General features: G+C 37.5%; 1 pseudogene; it reads left to right on the top strand.

The window, feature by feature from the left end:
* The first annotated feature begins 2636 nt into the window (after nucleotides 1-2636).
* LOC101565095 lies at nucleotides 2637-3593 on the top strand (annotated as a pseudogene).
* Nucleotides 3594-6193: the final 2600 nt, after the last annotated feature.

The following is a 6193-nucleotide window of genomic DNA, read 5'->3' on the forward strand; positions in this document are numbered from 1 at the left end:
CTGTCTCATTGCTATATGTTTATCAATAAAACTCTGAAAAGAAAAAAAAAGAGTGGTATTTCTCACTACACATTTAAAGGTTTTTAAATTGTTTCTGATAGGTTATGACCCTAGTATGAATTGCTGAATTATTATGGTGGTGGTCTAATACAGCTGAAGCCCTTAAAACAACAACTTATCTTCCCAATGACCACTTCCTCCTCCTTCCCCACTCCAGCCCTGGGTACAACTTCCTTTCACCTTTCCCACCCACACAAAGGAGCCTCCAATCAGTTCCTCGAATGTCACTAAACCTGCCCCTCAAACTTGGCCCCAAGGAAAAGTCCATAAATCTCAGGCTCCCGGTCTCTAGTCAGAGGATCCGCCCATCTCCCTGCCCTTGGTCCTCTCCATTTATTTAGAGTTAATAAAGGCTTTCCTTCCCACTATTTCTTCTTCTCTGTTGCACCAACACCTCCGCCATTGCTGTTGCCTCTAAAACCTATCAGTTTCATATCCAGTCAAGTTGAGATTTTTAAGAACTTCATTTTCAATTTGTAATAAAAGTTTACAACTTGATTTTTAAAAAAGAGAGAAAGAGAAATACAGAAACAAAGCAAGGCACCTCAACAATACAAAATATCAACCCTTTATTAACATAGTAGTGGTAGCAGAGATGACTCTCTTAATGACATTAAATATAAATCATATTAAAAATTTCCTAGAAAGCAGTGAAAATAATACACTAGTTTCAAGAAAGCTTCAAGAAAGAGTATTCAAAAGTGGATTGAAATATATAGAGGTAAATATCTCATTCATATGAGAAAGTGACCCTAGTAAAGGGGTCAACTTTTTTTCTCATTAATTTATAGCTTTAATGGAATCCCTAATAAAATTCTAGGAGTTTTTTTCTTCCAACATGACTAGAGATTCTAAAATTCATCCAGAGAACATATTGACACAAGAAATAGAATGATAGTGATAAATAATACAGGGTGGCTTTCACACTTGACTTTTAATTATATTATGAAGATTAAATAATTGAAAATCTGTTATTGACAAAGTTAATCATTTGTAATCATTAATAAGACTGTAAAAAGTGGGGGCTGGGGAGCTTGCTCAGTAGAATAAGCACTTCCTTGGCAAGTGCAGGGCCTGAGTTCAATCCCCCGTTCTGCCAAAAAAGAAAAAAAGACTGTAAAAAGTGGAATACACCACTTGAATTTTGAACACCTGACAAGAGGCCATTAGCTGATTCTCTAGAAGAAAATATGAAATTAAAATTAACCCAAAATATATAGCAACCACAGCTGAATACCTTTCATCTTTTTCTTTTAAATGTGTATCATCTCTAATATCCCATCTATTGTTTTTATACTCTCTTTAAAATAAATTGAAAAAAAGTTCAGCCAGCGATATAGCTCAGCAGCTTAAGTGCCTACCTGTCAAGTGCAAGGTCCTGAGTTCAATCCACAGTACCAAAAAGAAAAAACAGTAAAAAGGACAAGGAATAAAATAAGGTTTAGTGAAAGGAAGAGTTAACATTTAATTGCTTGATCAATCTTGCATGCCTATATCTGGTAATCTGAGCAACAAATTTGATGATATTTTTCTGTCCTTGTTTGAAATGCTGTACTATTTTTATTGTTCTATGTTGTTTTGATTTTGTCTTTGTTCTTGTTATTTGTTTTTGTCTTCTTTCTCTCTAAAATAAAAGTAGTATTCATCAAAAATAAAACTTAAGAAGAAGGTAAATGTACAAAATAGGCAAATATAAAGATACATGTCCATATGGTGCTGACATTGATCCTACGAAGATCATATGGTGGAAAATGTACGTTAGTTTCTGTTTTACATTTAAAAACTCTAGGGTGTATTATTTAACAATTCAGGGTTGCAAGATCTTAGGTAAAGAATATGGCAATTGGAAGAGAGTTACTAATAACAGTGGTTATGAACATTGTCTAGCGGAAGGACCATCCAAAGAACAAGGAAAGAGAAGTGAAAACTTTGCAAAAATCCAGCGCACAATAAAACAAAGACTTTGCCGGTGAATGATGAACCTGCCTAGAAATCGAAAATTTCGTTCCGAAATGCATTAGTCAAAACATACCACAGAAACCAGCAGGGATACTACAGAAGGGAAACTTGCTAAGCCATTAGAGCCTGTTCCGTGTGTGCATGTGTGTGCGCATGTGTGTGTGCATGCGTGTGCATGTGTGTGTGCGTGTGCATGCGTGTGTGCGTGTGTATGTGCGTGCGTGTGTGTGAATGTGTGCGTGTGTATGTGCGTGCGTGTGTGTGTGTGTTTGTATTGTTCATTTGTTCCCCAGAATCCCAACAGAGCCTGTTCACTGCAAGTATGTAGGAGAAAGTTGATCAGGTGCACCTGGATACCGACAGTTCTAACAAATCTCCTGAATATGCTCCTATTGCTGCTCCAGGGAACACTGCTTTGAACCACTGACATAAACCTGGTGTTCTTCAGGTACCAATGATAGCAACTTGTCAGCAAAGACGTCTGGTAACTAATCAAAATGAATTGTTTCTTGAGCTCCCTGAATTTGAGTAACACCTATGATGGCCATCTTGGGAAATCCCTTAAAAGTGAATTTTGTTTTTCTTTCATTCTCCTCCTGGGAATATTCAGTAGCCTCATGGAAACATGAAATCAAACAGGAGTCACAAACTTTCTCCTCGGGAGATTCACACAGGACGCTGGCCTGCAGTGCCTCCCCTCTGGGCTGCTCCTGCCCGTGTACCTGGTCACTGTCACAGGGAACCTGCTCTTCATCCTGGCCATCACCTCAGACTCGCACCTCCACACACCCATGTACTTCTTTCTCTTCAGCCTGCCCTTGGCTGACATCGGTTGCACCTCCACCACCATCCCGAAGACACTGGTGAACATACAGGCTCAGAACAAAGCCGTCACCTTTGCAGGTTGCATCACACAGATGTGTTTCTTCATTGTGTTTGAGTGCCTGGACAATTTGCTGCTGACAGCAATGGCCTATGACCACCTTGGGGCCATCTGTCACCCCCTGCACTACATGGTCATCATGACCCCACAGTTCTGTGGGCTGCTGGCTCTGGGGTCTTGGATGATCAGTGTGATGAGATCTCTGTCCGAGATTTTGACTGCTTTGAGGCTATTGTTTTGCGCTAATACCAAAATCCCCCATTTCTTTTGTGATCTGCCTGAAGTCCTGAAGCTTGCCTGTTCTAACACCCTCATCAATAACATCATAGTGTATTCTGCGACCATCGTCTTAGCTGTCTTTCCACTTACTGGGATTCTTCTCTCTTATCCTCAGGTTTTCTCCTCCATTCAGAGAATATCAGCAGCAGGGGGCAAATACAAAGCCTTTTCCACCTGTGCATCTCACCTCTCGGTGGTCTCTTTGTTCTATGGCACAGGTCTTGGAGTCTGCCTCAGCTCTGGAGCTACGGTGTCCTCCAAGATGAGTCTGATTGCCTCAGTGGTATACACCACGGTCACCCCTATGCTGAATCCCTTCATCTACAGTCTGAGGAACAGAGGCATGAAGGGTGCTCTGAGGAGACTCCTCGGCAAAAGAGTTCCTTTCAGTGAACAGACCATGGCAGGATGAGTGGCAATGTATACTGAGCACCAGAGTGCCTGATCCTCTCCATGTGGTACTCAGTCTCCTGCTTTCCTGCATTTTAAAAAAAAAGTCTTTCTTTTAATCTTCATCTGGGATCTTTCCTGCTGTACACACTTTTCAATGCATTGAAGTTATGCATTGAAACATCATTTTTATCTAGCTTATGATTTTATTTTAAGGGTTGTTGTATGACTACAACAACCCTTTTTCCCAGTTATATGTAGAAATGATTTGGGAAGTTTTATGTATTTTATTGAGGTATAATAATTGCACATATCGATGGAATACGTTGTAATAATGTAGTACATGTATGTTATATGTCATGATCAAATCAGGGGAATTACCATTTCCATTTCCTAGTTATTTTCTATTTCTTTGAATAGTGAAACTTTTCTAGTTTTTTAATATTTTTTAATTTATATTAGTACATTCATGTTTGCAAACATAACAAGTACTTTCATCATAGAGAATTTGTGCCCATATAATAAATCCTTTTTTTCTATTCTCTTCTTTCAACTCTTCTTCCCATCTTCACTTACAAATGTTTTGTTTCTATTTTTCCCTCCTACTCTCTTTTAAAATCTTTTTCTTTCATTCTTTCTCCTTCCCCTTCTATATTTCCCTTCCCATTTGAAAATGTTCTTCCTACTTACCAATATCTAAACTCCATTTTTCTTCTTATTTATCCTTAGCATTTCTCACACAAGAGAAATAATACAATATTTAAATTTGTGTGTCTTGCTTCATGCAATATTGTGATTTGGAGGTACATCCATTTTACCTAAGAATATCTCAAGTTTGTCCTGCTTTATAGCAGAGTAGAACTCCTTTGTGTATAAATATCAAATATTGTTCATGTATTCTTCAGTTGATGAGCATTTGTGCTGTTCTCAATATTTACATAATATAAATTGTACTGCTCTAAACATGCATCTATCATTGTAATATGATGCTTTTAACTCTTTCAAGAAGATACCAAGAAGGAAAATAGATGAGTAAATGGAACCTCTAATTTTAAGGAATACTGTTTCCACAGTGGTTGTACCAATTCACACTCCCACCAACAGTGGAGAATGGTACCTTTTCCCACAGCCCCTCCAGCATTTGTTATTGGTTGACTGCTTGATGGTAGCTATTCTTTCTGGGACAAAATGGAATCTCAGTATTGTTTTAATTGCATTTCTCAAATGACCAGTGATGTTGAACATTTTATATATGTATTTGCCATTTGTATTTCTTCATCTGAGAAGTGTCTATTCATTTTAGATACCCATTTTTGAACTGAGGCTTTAATTCTTTAGTTTTTATTAAATATATAATAATTGTTATGCACTGTAGTCATTTTAGAACATTATGATGTATTCCTCTTATGGAGTTATATTTTGGTTCCCATTATCTAAATTCCCTTTGTCACACACACACACACACACACACACACACACACACATATTTATTTATTTATTTATTTATTTATTTATTTATTTAAAAGAAAAGAAAGTCCCTACATTATGGTGGGAGGTTTTTTTTGGCAGAACCAGGGATTAAACCCAGGCCCTTGCACTTGCCAGAGAAATGCTTATTCTACTGAGCCATCTCTGGTCCTTATTTTCTTGAAAATACATTTACAGAAATGTTCTCTGACATGAATATTAATAAAATTAACTTGAAGTTTTTACTCTTCTTACCTAATTTCTTTCCATCATACTAACTTTATTGAATCTTTCTCCACACCCACAGCATGGATTCTTTGATTTCCAGCACTCTATGCTATCCACCTCTAAAACCACAGTACTGAGTTTCATTCTTAGTTAAGAGCTGGTGTGTAGTAGGTATTCAATGAAAGGAGAAAAAATTAATTTAATATAAAATAAAACCTGGACAAAAAATACAAAGTTATTAATGTAACAAAAAGTTTTTAAAAGAAATTCAAAGTTATTTGTATTAGTAGCAACAACACTCAGCCTATCTCATCACTATACCAGTGTTTTATACACATTACCTCACTGATTTTCCAATAACACTTACGTAATGTATTAGTCAACTTTCCAATGCTATAAGAAAAAACCTAAGTCTGTGTTCTTTATACTAGTGATTCAGAACTATTTTTGGCATGAGGAAATGGATTTATGGCACATAATTTTTCTAGGAATGAGAGGGAATGTTTGGCAATGATTCAGAGGAGCATACCACATAGGTAACTTACACGCCGTTCACAGCAGGGATCATACTTCTAGGAGAATCTAATGCCACTGATCTCAGTGAATGATGAGTGGCTGGAAACATTCACTTCAGTCTCTCTCTCACCGCTCACCTCCTGCCATAGACTGGTACCAATCCATAGCCAGGCACTGTAGACCTTTCCTGTACACCACGTTTATTTATCTCACAGTTTTGGAGACTAAAGCATCCAGGTAGCATGATTCTGGTCTTAGGATATCTCAGACTTCATCATATTGTGGAGGATATGTATGAGAGCATTTTGAAAAGGAAGAGAGCACATAATGAGACCCAAAAGCATAAAAATATGGGGGGAATGCCAGGCTTGCTCTTTGTAAACATCATGCCCTATAAGAACTACACAAATT

Source organism: Octodon degus, unplaced genomic scaffold (assembly GCF_000260255.1).
Source record: "Octodon degus isolate 3935 unplaced genomic scaffold, OctDeg1.0 scaffold00050, whole genome shotgun sequence".
Lineage (NCBI taxonomy): Eukaryota > Metazoa > Chordata > Mammalia > Rodentia > Octodontidae > Octodon > Octodon degus.